The 7002-nt window shown below is 44.5% G+C and overlaps 1 protein-coding gene across 1 annotated transcript in view; it reads right to left on the bottom strand.

Annotated features, from left to right (window-relative positions):
* Positions 1–4206, bottom strand: part of pip5k1ba (phosphatidylinositol-4-phosphate 5-kinase, type I, beta a) — an 18583-nt gene extending 14377 nt beyond the window's left edge. Inside the window, exon 1 of the mRNA XM_048235699.1 lies at positions 3970–4206. The gene's annotated coding sequence lies outside the window, so the exon portion shown is untranslated. The remainder of the gene's footprint in view (positions 1–3969) is intronic.
* Between the last annotated feature and the right edge of the window lie 2796 nt (positions 4207–7002).

The raw sequence follows: 7002 nt of genomic DNA on the forward strand, positions 1-7002 counted from the left end.
ACACACACACATCAGACACTCTTTAATATCAGGGAGACATCTACAGCCAATGCCCTTCTCCATCCCCATTACCACGCACCACCTCCAGCCTGTGCCTGTGTGAGAGCCCTGGACCACCTCCTCATCTCATCTCCTCCACCTCTTCATGTCCTCTGTATCTCCTCCTCCATCCCCTCCTCATCTCCTCCTCCATCTCCTCATCTCCTCCTTTCCTCCTTGTGAAGTCTCCTGCACCTCCTCCTCATCTCGTCCTCGTGAAGTCTCCTCCATCTTCCCCTCCATCTCCTAATCTCCTCCTCCTCCTCTCCTCATCTCATCTCCTAATCTCCTCCTCCTCTCCTCATCTCATCTCCTAATTTCCTCCTCCTCTCCTCATCTCATCTCCTAATTTCCTCCTCCTCTCCTCATCTCATCATCTCCTCCTCATTTCCTCATCTCATCTCCTGATCTCCTCCTCCTCTCCTCATCTCATCTCCTGATCTCCTCCTCTCCTCCTCTGTCTGATGCTCTGACTCAGACCCCTGTGGCCAGTATTAGGCCAGCTGGCCAGGAACTTAATGCTGGACGTGCATGGCGCTCTACTCATTTTGCATAACACAATTCACCATGAGCATTGCTCCATCCCATAACACGCTCCACCACCAACATCACTCCATTACGTACATAACACTATAATACATTCACACTCAACACGATATCACGCAGAATGGCTACATTGTTTTACAGACACACACACACACACACACACACACACACACACACTCACACTCACACTGAGGTAATACTGTATGAGTTCTTAAGAATGAAAGTACATTGCTTCTTAATGAGCCCAAGGGACCTGTGGATTAGTTTGCTTGCTGTAACTCTAACCACACACACACACACACACACACACACACACACACACACACAATTCTCCTCAGAATCCCTTCCTCACTCCTCAGCATCAGAAACACAAGCCCCTGTCCACCTGACAAACCACCTGACTTCTTGATCTACATTACAACATCACTTTAGACATCTTCACATACCTCCACACTACCTTAATAAACACCCACACTTCCACATGGCTTTAGACCAGTGTTTTTCAACCTTTTTTGTGCCACGGCACACTTTTGACACTTAAAATGTCCCACGGCACACTAACATCCTGTGTGAAGAAAAAATAAACATACTATAGGTTAAAATTTCAAATAATACACAGATATGGCCTTATTATGGCTTTTATGCAAGACCTGCTCAATAAAACAAGTGCCCTCTGTTTCATTTGTAGGTTACTATATCTAATTTAATTGTTGTTATGAACTGGATATGTGATGATTCTGTGAATACTGGATATGGGGCCCCCGTTGTACAATGTCTGCATACCACAAATAGTGCAATCATACAATCAATGAGAGCATGTGGTTATGAATTCTTTGATGCAACAGTTGCTTTTCTGGACCAGTGAGTGACATTTGGGTAATTTTCTGCGGCACACCTGATGATCTCTCACGGCACACTAGTGTGCCCCGGCACAGTTATTGAAAACCATTGCTTTAGACAACTTCATGTATCCTTGTATATAAGATCCTGTTTTTAAGATGTTGACCCCTCCTGTCCTGTCCTTTTTCTTCCTGTACAATTTAAAATGTGTATTCTAACTAGCCTACCACCAGTTTCAGTGGCTTAAAGGGACACCAGGCAACGTTTTCGTGTTAATTACTCATCTTCGTAAATCGGTTTATGGTTAAATGACTCATTACAGGTCGAATGAAGACTCTCTTGCCCGCCCCTACTGCCTGTAGGAAGAATATCCCGCTTGCAAGTTCAGTGTATCGTACCCACCGGCCGAAGCAGGATCAGTTTACATCCTGCATCCACAGCACAGAGGCAGGCTAACGAAACACTAGCGATTGTTGCAAACGTGTGTATAATGGCAGAGCCAGCGAAGAAGCAGCGAAAACACTTGACGGAAGATGCAAAGAAAAGGAAAAGAGCTTCAGACCGAGCAAGGGGGAGTTTCATAGAGAAAAAGCATCAAGCTTGCCTGGAGTCCCTTTAAGTCACGTTGGTTTATCTGCGACAACAGATCAGCAATCAGGAAGATAAGACCTTATCTGATAGCCTGGGTGAACCCAGACGAACCTGTTAACAAATTTGTTCTGCATGTTGGTCTGGAAAAGAGTCCATTGACGTCTGTTTCTGAATCTAAAGTTCTAAACCCAGGAATGTGTATTTTCACATGTTTACAAGAAAGATATTGCCACACAATATGCCACACAACTTCTTGTGTAGGCCATGGTTCTTTCCAAAATTAACTATTACAATGCATTGTTAGCTGACCTACATTCCCACAAAGTGAGACCATAACATACATTGCATGTTGCATCTGCCAAATTTCATAAGCATAAACATATAAATGTAATATTAGTAGTAGGAGTTTCACACCAGTACACCATATCACAGACACATTATGGGAGTTTAATCACAGATGCATTATGGCAGTTTTGCACCAGTACACCATATCAGACACATTATGGCAGTTTAACGCCAGCACCACCATATCACAGAGGCATGGTGAGAGTTTAACCAGAGACTTTCTAATGAGGAGACATACTGTAGCACTCAAAGAATCCTCCATAGAAATGAATGGGGTTAGGTTGTAACGCCAATTTGGCCGTTGTCTGCACACATCTCGTCCCTTCCTGTAATGCAAGTAACCAACAGCATTTTTGTCCTTTTTAACGTTATTTTAGCGATTTGGGGGTATTAATATCGTGCCATTCAGATTTCAATACAAATTCATCTGATTTGAATAGAAAAAAAGCTTCCCAATAATTGCCCGAAGCATGTTACCAAGATGGCCACGGAGTGGCCAGCCCTACCATATCACAGGGGCATTATGGGAACCGAGTGCCAGCAGCACTATGTCACAGCAGCATTATGGGAGTGTGTGCCTGTATCATAGTTTTAGAGAGGAGGGAGCCATCACAAGAGAGGTTATGTTTGCATTGGTGTGGACCTGAGAGTCCAGAGCAAACTGAGAAGGGTGGAGTGACGCAGTCTCAGGATCCCCTTAGCAAACAAGAGAGAGAGAGAGAGAGAAGAGAGAGGGATTGGAAGAGAGGGAGAGGGAGAGAGGCTATTGAGGCCTCTCCCACTGACCCAAACAGAAAGATACATCCTCCTCTACTATAATCCACAAGATTAACTCTGGATGATTCTGCCCGCTGAAACAATCTCATAGTGTGTTTGCATGAATGTTTGAGCTGTTGTTGTTGTTGTTGTTGTTGTTATTGTGTGTGTGTGTGTGTGTGTGTGTGTGTGTGTGCGCGTGTGTGTAGCTCTGCTCTCGGTGTTTCCATTTTACCTGTCTTGTTTTATATCCAACATTAAAAAGAACATTGGGTCCGCAGTCATGCGCAGAACGATTTGGGACAAATAGACTGTTATAGACTGTCATTGTTATCCGGATGATATTGATTGTAACATTGAAAATTAACGAGAAGACTTTAAAAAAATAGGAAATACAATGTTCTATGTGGCAGATTATAATAACAATGTGAAGTCTACAATGACAATGTGTTATCGTTTATAATTTCAAGTTCCCCGTTCTTCCCTGCGCGCGCATGGGGAAGCCGCAAGTGAAATTCTTCCTGTAGTAAACGACTGACAATAGAATGAGAATTTACAGTGCACAAGCAAGTTAGCTGACAAACGTCCATTGCATTTATAAATAAACCTTTCTTCATCGTATAAGCAGTCCTGATATCGCCTCGTTACTGTAGGTCCCTGACCAAACAGTTGCGCGCACTGTAACAGGTAATCCACTAAACACCAGTCCAAAGACACATTTCCTATCGGACATTCGGTAACGAAGCGTGTGCTGGCAGATCACTGCAGGAGCTGAGGAAAATATAGAAAATAGAGAAAACAACAAATAAACAAACAGATTCGACTATAACTCGCTCCCCCGACATGTCTTACCTCTGAGACTCGGCGGACAGTGTCCGATGACACGCGCTTCTTCAATGGCCCGGTGCGCCCGTGCTTGATAGATCCGGATAAGCTGAAGTTGGCGCACAACATACACAACAAGCTCCGCCTCGACAGGCCAGCGAGGGAGTTACGGCCGATAAAGACAAGTGCAAGCCAACTGGCAAATGTATAATGATCAATCAGTGGACACGTGGTTGGAACTTTGTAAGTGGAACAGTTTGACAACTGTGGCTGGGATCGAGTTGTCAGTCTAGCGTCAGGCAGACTGCTCGTGTGTGGGATATCCTACTGGTGATGGGAAAATATAAGACGCCCCCCTCATATCGGTCTGGGTGTCATTAATGACACCACTCACATGAAGGCATGGATCTGGGTCGTGGTAGGGTTAATGAAGTTTGAATGGCCGTAGCTCTGATAATGGGAGCGCTGACGCGCCCATGAGCAAGTGTTTCCTGCTACTATTTACTGGAGGGAATCAAAGTGAAATTTAAATGACCCTCATCTTTCTTCGCGCACAGAGAAACGTCATCAGTAGCCTAATTACAGTTTTAGTCGACACAGCTGTAGCCTACGAGAACTTTAGTGGAGCACTTGTCGACTTTGTAATATAGGCTATTCAGATTTTCACGAAATAGAGGGTTGGCACACTTTATTGAACCACTGTCGCCTATATATTTCATAAATCATGTCCACGATTATTGTGTTGGGGAACTATAGTGTGGGACGAGAAGGGGCGCTGCCACATGAGGTTGAGCGAGGCGGTGAATGAATCAAGAGGGTCAACGACGAGGGGGTCTTTGAATCGAGGAGGGTAGCGACAGGCGGCCAGTAAATCAGGGAAGTTAAGGTTGTTGGTTGGTTGGTGCTGTGTCTGAGTTACTACAAGAAATCTTAAAGCAAACTTTAAAAGGGGTCATGTTATATAGTCACATTGAGTGCATGCCCGGTCCGCCTCGTTGACATCAGTGGTTCTGGTAAAGGTCCATTAACTTGCGACTTCCAGTAGGGGCGTAACTAGCAGTTCAATTAAACTTAAATTGATGCATTACACGCTTAGCAAATCGTTTCAGAAGTGCAGCAATCTTGTAAACGAAGGGTTTAAACGCAGTTGTTTACTCAATTCTAAAGAAATACACGTCCATGCCGGATTAGCGATCGTATTTGCGTGCCCGTGTTTTATGAACATATAATGGGTTTCAATGGCCTCTTGGTGGACCTGCAGAGCAAATCCCAAATTTGCCAAAGGTGCGTAGGCTATAGGTATTCCCAGGCAACCGGCGCCCTGGACTTCCATGCAACTAATCTCAGACAGGTCACTGCTTCCCCCTAGTGGCACCTGATGCATCTGTCTGACGGGAGCTGGCAGCAAAAAGCAGCTGTTCTGTCTGCTACCACAGAGGATTACTCAACGGACAACACAATAATACAAATCGTGGGGAAATCCCACAGGTTATGGTGACATTACAGACTACTGTTATCTGATACATAACTACAATGAAGAGGAAATTAGATTTCACTACCCCATTGGAAATCTTTACTACAAAAAATATACAATGTTATGTTTTAAATACACTTTTGATGTTTGCAGCAGTGCATACATCTTGAGTTTGTGTTTGTAACATGAAACAAGCATTTTAGGTTTAAGGGTTCTCTTCAAAGCAACTACACATGTTATGAGATCATAAACTACACACACAGATATCACCCATATTAAACACATGGCCAAACTCTTCAGAGTCAAACAGAGCAGGCCAGTAGGAAGTGAAGTGGGCTAACATGTGAGGGATTCTGCTGCCTGTCTGCATGCTGCAGTCTGGTGGCCCAAGACAGATGTGTGTGTGTGTGTGGAGGCTGTGTGTCACATGTCACATGACCAGCCCATTTCCTGACTGGGCTGGTCATGTGACTAGATGGTGTCATGTGACATGAGCCTATGGCTCTTCTCAATGGTTTGTGTGTGTGTGTGTGGGTGGGTGGGTATGTGTTTTTTGCATTGTGTCTATGTGTATTGTGTAGTATGGCTATGTGTCTACATTGTGCATATGTGAATATGTGTATGTGTTTGCGTACTGTATGTTTGTGAGTGTGTGTGTTTGTACGTGTGTGTATGTGTGCATTTGTGGGTATGTGCTTTTTGCATGTGTCTAAGTGAGTGTGTGTGTGCATACACATATATGAGTGTGTGTGTGTTTGTGGGTATGTGTGTGTGTGTGTGTGCGTATGTGTGTGTGTGTGTTTATGTGTGACTCTCAGCTCCTCACAGACAAACAGGGCCTTTTTCTTCACACAGATTGAATCTGGTCCTGGGGACTGTGACCAAACGCTCAGGTCATCTGACCAGAAGCATGTGACCCTGGTAGCCTCCGGTCACTCCACACTCCAGCTGAACCAGGCACAGCGCAGATCCGGCGTGAATGCGGCCATCTCCGGCTGCTGTTAAAATCAACTCTATTTTTACTGCATCTGCTGCTGTTACATAAACCTGTGAAAGGTCACATTAGCATTTGAGAACCACAATCTTGTCTAAGGCTGCAGATTGTAGATCTGGGCCTAGAGAGACCTCTGGGACTCTCCTCCTGTAGTTTAACTCCTCTCTTCTCTTCTAATTTAACTCCTCTTTTCTAGTTTAACTCCTCTCTCCTCCTCATCTGCTTTAACTCCTCTTTTCTCTTCGAGTTGAACTCATCTCTCTCCTCTCCTGTTTAACTGCTCTCTCTCTACCCATCCTCTAGGTTAACTCCTTTCTTCTCCTCCTCTACTTTAACTACTCTCTCCTCTCCTCTAGGTTAACTCTTCTCTACCCCTCCTCTAGTTTAACTGCTCTCTCTCTTCTCCTCCTCTAGTTTAACTGCTCTCTCTCTTCTCCTTCTCTAGGTTAACTCCTCTCTTTTCCTCCTCTAGTTTAACTGCTCTCTCTCTTCTCCTTCTCTAGGTTAACTGCTCTCTCTCTTCTCCTCCTCTAGTTTAACTGCTCTCTCTCTTCTCCTCCTCTAGTTTAACTGCTCTCTCTCTTCTCCTCCT

The sequence above is a fragment of the Alosa alosa genome, chromosome 23 (assembly GCF_017589495.1).
Source record: "Alosa alosa isolate M-15738 ecotype Scorff River chromosome 23, AALO_Geno_1.1, whole genome shotgun sequence".
In the NCBI taxonomy this organism is placed as follows: domain Eukaryota; kingdom Metazoa; phylum Chordata; class Actinopteri; order Clupeiformes; family Clupeidae; genus Alosa; species Alosa alosa.